Here is an 8,630-nt window from a genome sequence, read left to right on the forward strand (position 1 = left end):
GAGGAAAATGGGTTGTATATGTGGTGTTTGCGATCATTAATTCGACTGAGATTTGTTGCACCCCAAAATTTGCCCACTTATTTATTCCCAAATGGCTTTCACATTACATTCATACACATATTTCATATAGGCCATTCATCCAAGGCATTCATCCATATCACTGTCACTATCCAAGAAAACCGGTGAAAAAGAGGCTGAGGTTGGGGATATTCTTGGTAAAGAATAGTCAGATCTGAGGTCTTATTGAAGAGGATCATTTCCATTTGCATACTCCTAAAATCAGGGTTTTACTCTCTCCGAGTCAAAGCTCTGATTAAAAAGAATTGACCTTTTGAGTACAAAAATGCAAATGCTTGAAGAAGTACTCACTGGAGTCTCTTTGGTTGAAAGTTGATTGAGAATTGTATCGGAAACTGATTAATCGGGAAATTCATCTGAAATCAGAAAAATCAGGAAATGTTGACTTTTTGGTTAAAGTCAAAGTCAACTGGCAATATTGATTATTTGGTGGAAAATTGATCAAGAAAAATCAATAGAATGAATAAAATCAAGCAAATCATCAAAATTCCATTTTTGGAAAGTTAGTTGAAATTCAAGATTTCTAAAAAAGGCAAGTTCTATACTTAGAAAAATTTGGGGAGTTTTGGAATTCTCAAACTTAGCTGGGCAGCTGACTTCAGAGCATATTTACACAAGGATCTAGGTCTTATTTCAAGACAAGTTCAAGAGCAACATTGTTCCTTTCACGGCCCTCTATAACTCTCTAATTGGAAGTTTTCTTATTTGAGGCTTGGTTAAAAAGATAAAAGGCAAGAAAGTTTGAAGAATGACATGAAAACCATGTTCCACACTTAGAAAAATTCTAAGAGTTTGAAACTTGCCAAGCAGCTGACTTTGATCCCAGTTTACACGTACTTCTAGGCCTCAATTCAAAACAAGGTCAACATCAAAAATATTCACTTCATAGCCCTCTACAATGTTATAGTTGGGAGTTTTTTCATATGACATACGGATTGGGAGTTATTGAAGAGAGAAGTTGGCAGGATCTCGTTGTATACGAGGCAAAAAGTTAGGCACAAATATGAGGCATACGTGAGCCTTTCGTCGAACTCGTGGTGCGCAGAATTCAGAGCTAGTTTTAGAAGTCTACGAGCGCCCATTGGGGCCGATGTTGGTGTCAGATTGTTCTCTGCCATGTCCTCGTTCAAATGGTACAAAGGTTAAAGCCTTGGGGCATGCTTAGGACAAATGAGAAAGCTCTGAACTCGTGCCCTGACCGAGGCGGGATTTTGTCAAAAGGCATGAGCCAAGGCGAGGGCACGCGTGTAGGGATGATGCAGCCACAATACATCATGTTTCAGATCATTTCTATCCTATCTCCAAGTCTTATTTCAAGAAGTTTTCAACACCAACCTCATTCATCTCCATCTCTTCTTCATTTTGAAACCAAAACCATGGCAAATAGGGATTCGTGGCAAGAGGTATATGCATGTAAAGTAAGTGTTCTAAGTTTGCTAGTTGGTACACATTTGTCCAGTCAATTAGGTACTCAACATGGGGCATGCAGTACCTTAATTTTGCTTGCGAAATGCTGCACAAAAGGGGAGGATTAGCTGCTAAGAGAATGGGGTCACCATCCATACTATACTAGGCACTCTCATCACAATTTTTCCTTTGGGCCATGCATGATCTTACTCATGTGAAAGGTGAAGAAAAATATGCTACAAATATCCAAACTTGTGCATTAAGTTTGAAGAAAATATAATACTCTATGCTTGCACACACCATATTCCATACACTACACTATATAAACAAAAGCTTTACACTTTCAAGAGGGAGATTTCATTTTTTCTTTTCTCAGTTTTCACGCTTCTCATTGCTCTCTCCTCATCCTCACTCCCTCATTCCCACATAACAACCGTAACAAACTTCTAGCAACCTACACCTTCATCATCAACCTCTCCCACTACGAACCTTCAACCTTCTCTTCCATCCAAGACTGCAACCATCACTCTCCATACTCATGTGCATGGATCCGTAGCTTCCTCCATAGATGCGTATCTCAAGACTCAAGATTCATCACCGTTACCATCTTCACGGTTTCTCCATCACTTTTGAAGCAAGATTCATCCACTCAGAGCTACGCGAATCTTTGAGTTTATTTCTCAAAGATTTGAAAACAAGAATCTAAGAAGTTTTTTTTCATCTTTGAAATTCGCTCTGCATTCAAGCGCTCTTCGGTTGAAAGATCGTTCAGGTAAACATCCCTTGCCCTTGCATTAGAAGCATGTATAGGCCTGGAACCCGTCATCAGGGATTGGGTTAGGATTTAGACCACCATGTTTGCACTGAAGTTGTTGCATATTCATTGAGCATGTATGCTGTTTGCGTGATATAGACTTCTTATGAGTGTATGAGTTGCGTATTTGAATTCCTTATGGTATGAGGATTACTTTGATACTTGTTTTGTGTGAATTAGGGAAGATCTTGAATGTTAGGGTTTAGGAAGTGATTCGGTTTGAATGATAGGATAGGAATTAGAAGAAACTAGTTGCAGATCCGTAATCAGTGCGAAAAAACGAGTGGAAAGATGTCTGCTTTTCGCGTTTCTGGAAAATTCCATTCACCTCCGCCGCCGAAGCTGGCCGGAGAAGACGACCGGAGGTCCGTCTCCGGCGTCTGCGTTCCTCTCCCATGCCCTTTCCGTCGTGCTTACGTGGCTTCCATGCTATGGCCCATGTTCCCACTTTTTGGCTTATTTTGGTTTATTCCAATCATTAGAATGGTGAGGTGGCGCGTCTTAATTGGCTCTTGAACCAAGTTTTGTCTTTTATGACTTAAATTCCACTTGACCCATTGATGTGTACATATGTGTATTATTTTTATGTTACGTTTTATTAAGACTATAGTAACATGTTGGAATGAATAAATGCAAGTAAATGAAATAAATAAATGATAAACAAAAAATGGAATAAAAAGAATGATAGTGGATTAAGTTTGAGAACTGGGCTTAGCACCATTGATTGCTGCACCCCCCTTGCGTTAGGCCCAAGCGCTACTTTCAACTAACTTCAGTTCATTGCTTTTACTAACACACCCCTCCTGCTAGGCAGATTTAAGTTTTTGTTTTAATTTTGTTTTACCTCAAATTTTTGACTCATAAACCAGTTTTAATTCAAATAAAAAATAAATAAAAATATGTTTTAAATAGAATAATGTGTGTAGAAATTTTTGATATTTTTGTTAGATTTTTAGAACTTAGGTTGTTGTTTTTAATAAATCATTTTCTTTAGTGTGTTCATTGTGTTTTTTAAGTTTGATCGGTTTTGCGAATTAATTTTGTTTAATACCTTAGGAGTAGAATTTGATTGCCATTTTTTGTTTGATATCAGTAGACTCATATACCATATTGTGTGAAAAAAAATAAAAGTTTAATTCTATGTTTTGGTTAGGTTTTCATTAGATTTTCTATACCCGATTTGTGTGCGTTCCTAAACGGATAACCATGTGAATTTGACCTATAATTTGCTTTGCATTTATGCAATTGACTTAGTTTCTTTTTGTACATAGAAGTAGGCATGTTTAGAGGTCCTAAGACCTGGAGTTGAATTTTTCAAGTCATGTTTTCTTATTTTACTTGATTTTTCTTTTTTACTTGTAGATAACTCACCTTTGGTTAACGATTGCACCATAACTTGTCCGAACGACCTATAATTTTGTGTGAAACTTCTTGACTTGTTTTGTGATTGCTTAGACACCTTTTAGAGGTCATTAGCTACTGACTCATAGCATTTGATTACATCTTTCTAACTTCACTCCTAATTTGAATTCTATTAACTAGTTTTGACCTAGTTTTGTATAGTTTTGTTAGAACTTTGTTTGTTTCAAGTTAATTGACTAACATAGATTGGTATAAGGTCTTGGACCTATAAATGAACTAATTGCTACTGACTTTAAGCTTTGTTCATGTTTTTCATTTGCTTTTTGTTTCGATTAACGGATGTTTGTTCGATGTTTGTTCGCTAATCGTTAAGTAACGATTTATGCGATACTTTGGTAACTCTTTGTGAATATTTTCGTGTAGTGCCATATGGCTTTTGTGTTTGATTTAGGACACTTATTTCCTTGGTTTTCTACTGCCCTAGGGCTTTCTTCCCTCTTTCTTATGCTTTGCCTCTTCTTTCACACTTTGATTGTTGTTAGTTTAAGAGGCGACGATTATTTGTTCTTCCTCCACCTTTTGTGGATTGTTTTCTCTTGGGATTCATTGTGTGTAGTCTCTCTTAGGAGTAGACTTGGTTAGGGACTTCATTAAGTCACCTACCTTGCTTGTTGCTTTTTCTAATCTCTTACTATATGCTTACCATGTTCCCGTAGGGTGGTGACTTCAATCTTCATTAAGATTAGTCACATAGAACAACTTAGGTTGTAGTCTATGCATGATAACATAGGTAGAGATCCCTTATCCTTGACCTTAGGGTCACTTCTAGAATAGAATAACTTAGATTAGAGAATAGGTTAGTTCCCCTTTGTTCATTCTTTTCTTTTTTCAACTTTAAAACATTAATAAATAAAGATACGAATCACATTAAGAAAGTGATAGAGAAATGAGTGGGATGCATTCCCTAATCTGTTTCTCAATCACTTAGTGGCATAGAAATGAGTGGGATTCATTCCCTAATCTGTTTCTCGGTCACTACTTAATGGGAGAGAAATGAGTGGGATTCATTCCCTAATCTGTTTCTCGAACATTAATTAATGGGATAGAAATGAGTGGGATTCATTCCCTAATCTGTTTCTTGAACATTATATAATGGGATGGAAGTGAGTGGGATTCATTCCCTAATCTGCTTCTCGATCATTATACATTTTTATGTGATTCTAATCGCAAAGTAAATTCCCTTAAAAAATACCCAACCAAAAACATTTAAAACACTTAATAAAGGCTCGAATTAAAACAAAGTGACGAAGTGGTGCGAAACCTTGTATTGGGTTTTGTTCATCATGTAGTTACATAAAAAACACAAACCCAAGTTCACTCTTTTGCCTTGTTAGGCGCTTAAGAACATGTTAAGTCCTTTCCAAAACTAGGCGTATAAGTCTCCAAAGGTCGAGCATCGTGGATTGTGACCTTAACCGCTGTTCAACTAAAAAACACAAAACAAATGGAAACTATGGAGCCGAACTACGGTCGTTCTGATTCCTGAAAAGGATACGTAGGCATTGGGTCGCGGGGCCTAAGCGAACACACTTGTAAATAATTCCTTCTTTTCCCCGTATTTCTTTTGCATGCATTCGCATTTAGGTTTTAGACATTAGACACCCTTTAGATAGCAACAAACATAGGTGGATACCATCGAGTACGATGGGCGTGAGGGGTGCTAACACCTTCCCCTCGCGTAACCGACTCCCGTGCCCTGTTCTCTGGTCGAAAGACCTTGTTCTTGTTCTGAGTTAGGTTTCCTGGTATTCCTTTCCCTCGATGGGATAAATATATTAGTGGCGACTCTGATCCATTTTTCGCGGGGTAGCGACAGCTGGCGACTCTGCTGGGGATGTTGATAGACCTGTTGCTGGTCCATCCTTAGTTGAGTCGATCCTAGCCTGCGTTTGTTTGTTTATTTACTGGGTGTTTATTTGTTTTTATGTCTATGCCTTGTATATATGTTTACATGTTTACTTTTTTGCTTGCATATCATGTTTATTTCTGTTTGCACATCATGCATATGGATTATATTCTGTGTTCCTTGGGGTCTTCTGTTCTGTTTTGCAGGTTGGGTGGGTTGTTCTATGAGGTAAAAGGCCCAATACCCAGGCCAGAGTTAACACATAGGATACCTAGGATAGAGTGGATAGTCATGACGCCAACAGAATGTCAGGTTCTGTTGATTGCGATCATGAGACGCACGACCAGCTGAGACTCGAATGGGATACCGTTGTTGGCATGTATTTGCAACAATGATGGTGTTTCAGGAGAGTTGCTAACGCTGGAGACCTTTTGACCTACCTTGACCTAGATTCACCTGTGAGTGGGGTGGGATATTCATGACAGGTACCGTTGGTGACTATTCTATTCTGTTGGTGACTATGGTTCTCATGGGTTTGCGGTATCTATGCCGGATTTTTGGTCCTGCAACATCCAATCCTGTTCAGAAGAAACATACACTTCTCCTATGTGGGGAGGATCTTTCATTGCATCATAATCATCATAGCATGTTTAATTTCAAAAAACAAAAAGGAAAAAAAAAAAGAAAAAAAGAAAAAAAAAAAAAGAGAAAAAAAGAAAAGAGATTAATATTCATATGCATGCCATTTTTCAGGTGTCCAAAGTCAACACTTCTCATCAAGAATGGCTAACAGTGTGACCGTCAACAAAAAGACTACGAAGCATACCTTCTCTTGCAGTTTCTACCGTGAGGATATAACACCTTTGGTTCGATTGAGCACCCGAGTTACTGGGCAAAATTTGGATGAATTCAGAAAGACTTATGGCCACGTTCTGCTTATGTTAACTACTCGTATTGATGAGTGGGGTCTCTACACTCTTCTTCAGTTTTATGATTCTGAGCTGCGCTGCTTTACCTTTCAAGATTACCAACTAGCCCCTACTCTCGAAGAGTATGCACACATTCTCCAAATCAAAGTTCAACATAAGGTTCCTTTCGTGTGTGCACCCGAGAAGCCCAAAATGGATCGCATTGCTGGTGCTCTTTATTTGAGCATGAAGGACGTTAAGGATAACTGGAAGCCTAATGGTGGGACCCATGGATTCTATGTGAAATTTTTGATGAGGGAAGCTGAAACCCTTGCTGATAAGGAAAAGTGGAAAGAATTCAATGCTCTCCTGGCCGTCATGATCTATGGATTAGTGATGTTCCCGAATATTCCAAATTTTGTTGATCTCACTGCCATTTGTCTCTTCATGGATCAAAATCCTGTACCCACTCTGTTGGCCGACACTTATTATGCCATCCATTCTAGGTATGGAAAAAAGGGATCAGTTGGGGGTTGTTTGCCAATACTGTACGAATGGTTTTCTTCACATTTGCCTAAAAGCGGAGCATTTGTCACTACAAGAGATTCACAGAAGTGGCCCCAAAGGATTATGGGACTTACTGCAAATGATATTGTTTGGTATCACCTCCGAACGGACATCGAGCAAGTTATAACCAGATGTGGAAGTTTTGGCAATGTTCCTCTCATAGGGACAAAAGGAGTTATCAACTATAATCCGAAGCTAGCACTGCGCCAGTTGGGTTTTGTACTGAAGGACAAGCCTTTGGAAAAAGAGATATTTGAGTCCGTTTGTTTTGAAAAAGGAACCGATCCAGAAGGTTTGGAGAAAGTGAGGAGTGCGTGGAACAAAATTCATACAGAAGACCGAACTACCTTGGGGGGAAAGAATGCCATTGCTAAGAAAGCTTATACTGAATGGGTTGAAGAAAGAGTTAAGGAGCGCCTGCTGCCTTTCCCGAAGGTTAGCCCTCTATATGAACAACCACCTGAGATTTTAACTGCCACTGTACCAGCTGAGGAGTACAACCAAGTACATGTGGAGAATATCAGGTTGCGAGAAAAAGGGGAAGACGCTAAAATAAAGTACTTCTTGGTGGATCAGAAAAGGGCTGAATTAGCACATGAGGTTAAAATACTGAAAGGAGGATCTTCCAGAGTTCAAAAAAGGGCTAGAACTGAAAAGGGTGAAAGAGTTACCACTGTTCGTATTGAGGACCATCAAAGGGTTATAGGAGAAGCGGTAAAGAAAGCAGAAGAAAAGCTCAAGCAAGAGTACAGAGAAGATTTAAGGGCTCACAAGCTCAGAGTAGAGAAAGAGGCTAGGGCCGAGGTAAAGGGTTTGAAAAAGAAGCTTGAAGAGGAAACCACTCAGAGGGTAGCAATCAAGAAGAAGCTTGAGGAGGAAATTACTCAAAGGTTAGCCGTGGAGACACAACTCAAAGGTAGTCATCTCCGTTCCGCTTGACTAACAGAAGAGAATGCAAAGCTCAGAATCCAGATAGCAGAAATGGAAAGCACATCTGAAAAGAATACCCTCCCTGATTGCAAAGGATGTGAGAGCTTGGTGGCCCACTGTGATATGTTAGATGGGCAGTTGTTTCGCAAAGATGTGGTGATTCAAAGTTTTGTCAAAGGAAGAGATCGAGAAGTGACTAAGAAGATGTTTGATGAAACTAAGAAGTGGAGCGACGAGCACTTTAAACAAGGAGGACCTTTGTTTTACACCAAGATGGATTAGTGTTTGAGCTTGTATTTCATGACCACCACCAGGCTTGTTGGATGGGGTCCTTTGTCTTTTCTGTTGTTTGAACTATCTTGTTAATGTATGGGTATGCCCAAACTCAAAAAAAGATTATTAATGAAATTTGAGTCTTTTTGTTCCCTCTTGATGCTTATCTTTTGTCACATTGTTAAACATTCTTGATTAATATTAAATATTTTGGATACTCTGAAAATGGCACCTCACATCATATGCACACATGCGCCTCATGCACATCATGCACAAACAGGTACATCAGATGGTGTTCTTATCTGACTGATCAGGTTTTCTCTTTCAGCAATTGCACCTCCGCCTACACACCGCTACTACACAAGGGCTAATCACTCATTGCAAA

The sequence above is a fragment of the Vicia villosa genome, unplaced genomic scaffold (assembly GCF_029867415.1).
Source record: "Vicia villosa cultivar HV-30 ecotype Madison, WI unplaced genomic scaffold, Vvil1.0 ctg.002369F_1_1, whole genome shotgun sequence".
In the NCBI taxonomy this organism is placed as follows: Eukaryota; Viridiplantae; Streptophyta; class Magnoliopsida; order Fabales; family Fabaceae; genus Vicia; species Vicia villosa.